This window comes from Opisthorchis viverrini, assembly GCF_000715545.1.
Source record: "Opisthorchis viverrini unplaced genomic scaffold opera_v5_465, whole genome shotgun sequence".
Lineage (NCBI taxonomy): Eukaryota > Metazoa > Platyhelminthes > Trematoda > Opisthorchiida > Opisthorchiidae > Opisthorchis > Opisthorchis viverrini.
Window position 1 is genome coordinate 93,888 of NW_008752129.1, and position 4,642 is coordinate 98,529.

Consider the following 4,642-nt stretch of genomic DNA (forward strand, 5'->3'; position numbering starts at 1 on the left):
ACGTACATGGTTGGAGGTGGGTATTCTTCTAGGAATGCAACGAACTCTAAACGCAAGAATTGAAGATTTGCCGAAATTTATCGCGGCAAAGAATAGCTCCAACTGATCAAACCGGTCAAAATGTTTGATAAACCGCGCGTAATAATTATAGACATCTTCTGTCGCAACTCACATATGGCATCTGCGGCTAGAATTATTTGATTTGCGAAATTGGATAAATTAGGAAATGTCCATAGAGAATGAAAATGGATATTTGCAAGGGCATAAAAATTCCTCCGTAACTAGTTATCTTATTTATCTTATGTGAGCCTCATAATCTTCGTTATACATTCCAAACGCCTCCAGAGATTAATCGGACGAGTGTTATCTTGTATTCTTGAAACCTTTACGTGTATATTGTTACTAGGAATATCTAGTAGCATTTCAAAACCAGTAAAACTACCAAACATGCCTAGAGCTGTATATCGCAATTTGGAAACCTCAGANTCGACACGCTTTTATTTGTCACATAGTTGGAAGTGGCTTTGCTTCTAGGAATGAAATGAACCGTAATCGCGAGACTTAGGGATTTACTCAAACTATCCGCGGTAAACATTGGCTTCGGCTGATCAAACCAGCGCGCATAAATTATAGACATCTATCGCAACTCACATATGGCATTTGCGGCTACAATTCGTTGTTTTGTAGAGTTAGATAAATTAAGGAATGCCCACAGCGAATGAGACTGGAAATTTTCAGTGACATAAAAATCCATCTCTAATTATTTCAATTATTTATCATAATTGAGCCCTATTCTTTTCGACATACAATCTAAACACCTCCACATAACCAGACGGTGTTTTCCTCTTAACCTGAGGCTAAGTGTTCCGGATATCGAATCATCCAGGATTTGGGTTAACCACTATACACACACAAAACAGATAACTCTAGGAACAAACGCACCAGCTCAATTTATCTTGCACCACGTTGAAGATTCAAGACCATTAAAAATTTCCAGGAACCTCATGTTATTTACGTGGTTCTCGGTAACGACATCGATCTTGTCTTTTAGTAGCGAACTTTTGGTTTTGCATTATAATAGAGAGCTTCGTGACACAGTGACAGAGATTGTCTAAGGCAAGCCAGTCATTTTGGATGCTGCGTGCACCCAGATGAGCCCAACTCATTTTCAGTCACTTTGCATTATTTCGTATTTTTGATGTGACTTCCGTCGTCTATCATGCCCGTATTGTACCCAATCCTAACGGCTAAATATTTTCTCTTCTCCTCTCAAGTTTACCAATGAATAGATGACAAAAAATAGGAACTTACGTATCCCTGCACAAGATGTAGAGTGACATGGGTAAACCGGACTAATAAGAGGTCTCTTTGTGTAGCTTATTCGGATATCTCCCGGTTGCCTATATTGTCATGAAATTGGAACATTTGCCACTTCGAGTGCAAGATTGTTGAAAAATAAAAGTGCCTAGAGTTATTCTTCCGGATGATGACCATTGGATGCGGTTGAAATCTTGTCTCCAAGAATTGTTTCGTAAATAATGCGTGCAGTGTCATATGTTTGCTTAGATTGTTGACCATTGGATGCGGTTGAAATCTTGTCTCCAAGAATTGTTTCGTAAATAATGCGTGCAATGTCATATGTTTGCTTAGATTGTGTAATTTCTTAGCTTGCGAAAAGTATATTGAGGAAGTTTCATGGGTCTTTGTGCCACGAATATTTCGTTGTTTGCTTTAAACGCGCGCAAACAAAAGAGCTGTACGTGCAGAACCGCAAAACACCACTCCGCTTTTGCCACCATCTTGGATATGCTAAGACTATCCGTAATCTCAGTGCATGAAGACAGCGATCATCTCACCAGAGCTAATGGGGTTTCATGAGAACCTATGCGACCGGATAACGAAGTCTGCTAAAACTGCGACCAAAATACATACGCAGTTGGCATTCTGGTCAGCTTCGCTCTGCAGATCGCATCACACGTTTGCCTTCCTTCATATTTCGCACACTCCGTAATTAGCGAAGACAGCCTAGTTCTCCTGGATAATTCCTAGATGCCTCTATGGTGAACTAGGAGTTAGTGAGATTTAGGAAACGTCACTCAAGCAATCTCGATGTCTGAACTGACAGTCGCTAATCGGTAAAGTTACATTGTATGATCCCGGAATACCTTAACCGATAATCTTTGAAAATGAGTCTTTCCTTCTTAGCCACGCTCCTGAAAATCATACAGTCAGAAGCTTACTTCCATTTGACTCTGACGGATTCAGATTCGAACGCATTCTAGAAATGTTCAAGGCAACCCGTTTTGCACCTCTATTACCACATTGACGCCCATCCCACAGATTACCATACAGCATGCTTTCAAAATTACGACTATCAAGACAATGTGGCCCGCATGTCGTTCGCAGATAATTGTCGCTGACTCCTGATACGTTTGAATTACGGTCACCCAAAGTAGTTAATCTTGGTTTTTCAGAAAGCCACGTATGAAATCCAATTTCTACCGCTATGTCGCCTTAAGGTTTGTCCCATATAATTTCAGTTGTCAAAGATTAGGCGAAACGGAGTAGCCTGCATAAGAGTTTGCGAGTGCTTGTCCATTCAAACCGAATAGCTGTTACGCAGGTGAACTCAAAAAACACTTCCGGGCACCAAGTAGACGCGAGCGAATTATAACATTCTGAGAAACTGGCGCAAGTCAAACATGATTATATGGAAATATTCATCTGAGTGTACGAATACATAGTCTAGGAATGCGAGGAAGTGTAACGTCAGGAATTGAAGATTTCCATAAAAGTTTAACGGTAAACAATGGCTTTGCCCGAACAAACCGGTCAAAGTGCGTAATAAATATATATACATATATCTTCTATCGCAAATCACATATGGCATTTGCGGCTGCAAGTGTTCATTTTGTAGAATTGGATAAATTAGGAAATGTTCACAGCAAATGAAACTGGAAATTCGGAGGGAAATAAAAAAATTTCACGTAATTATTTCCCTTATTTATCTCACTCAAGCCTTATATTTTTTGACATATAATCTAAACGCCCCCAACTAATCATCGGACGAGTGTTCTCCTCTAAGCTTGTTATCTATATTTGTATACCGTTACTAGGAATATATGGGGAGATGATATTTGTTCATCGGCTAATAACATTTCAGAAAGCATTGGTAAGTTGCCAAACGTGCGTAGAGGAGGAAATCACACTTTCAACTCCTCTGCATAGTCGATCTGTTCATTCACAGACTGGTTGCTCTCTACAAAATTAAGCTGCATTTTCGTGGACATCGAAATAGATTTTTCACTTAATGGCTTCGAGAATATCTCACGGAGTCTTTCTTCAACCATATGTGTTTTTTCACCCTAAAATTTGCGTATCCCCTTCTTTTCTTTACTCTATTTTTCTGCTGTGCATTTGGTGTAGTCGATGAGGCTCGTTCGCCAACGTATGAATTGCACTCCACAAATCAGCCTGCATATCCCTAGTATCTGAGAAAGTTATGATATTTGCTACGTTGCTGAAATGCGTGTGTGCTGTTTCACAACTTTTGCAAGTCTAATAATGTTTAACTTCAACGAACGATTGAAGTTCCTTCGTGTCAATCTTCCCGCTTGAGTTTGGTGTAATGATGTGCATGATACTTGTGCTTTTACTTGCGTACTACGTTATCACCAAAGGTCATACTGAATCATCCACGGGAACGGAGTCGGCCTATTTACATTGAACCGCTAACTGATGAATTGTGTCAACAACGATGCTTATTTACCCGCCTCGGTATTTACTTGTACTCTGCATCGCCAAACTATTAGTGCAAAGCCTTTTGACTTTCACGTTACAACTGAGCCAAGTACTCTAAACAATGGATTATCTAGGGTTTGTTTTATCCACTCTACACACACAAAACAGATAACTCTATGAACAAACTCATCAGGTCGAAGAGTAAAAGTTGGTTCAAGACATTTACAGGATTTCCAGGAACTTCATGTTATTTACGTGGTTCTCGGTTACAAAATTGGTCGTCTTTTTGTAGCGAGCTCAGGTGATTGTACTATAATGGACAGCGTCATTTTTGTTTGCCCCATACAACAAATTGTTCATCGATTCTTCTTCTTTCTCAGGAAACACGTAGAATGGCTTGTTGTGTGTGACGGTTGGCCGAACTTCTTTAGGAAGGAGGAACAATTCAGAAGTCCGCACACAATCGCACAAAATGGGATCAGAACAGCAACACCGTCGAAATGAGTGAGAGGATCCTAAGGCAGCCCAACGCAACGGCGGTTTACAAACCCGCGAACACTTTGCAGAGAACACTCCCGAACCCGGAAGGAAAATAACATATCATGATAAGGAACAATGCCATATACGGGATCCCATGAAACGACTGCGACTAACGACAAATGGAACAAACAAGAATTCAGCTCCACACCAGAATAAGTGAACACAAGCTCGCGACAAATAGACACCATCAATTTTCTCTTATACCCGTGCACAGAGATTGGGAGGCCATGTGTTCGATAGAAGCGGCGTTCGGGTGTTGGCTCAAGAGAAAACAATTCTGTCGTATGTCATGTCCACACCGTGCCTAACCCCGATGGCTGAATATCATCAGTTCAAACAGTGTTGTGGTTCGAGTTTACAA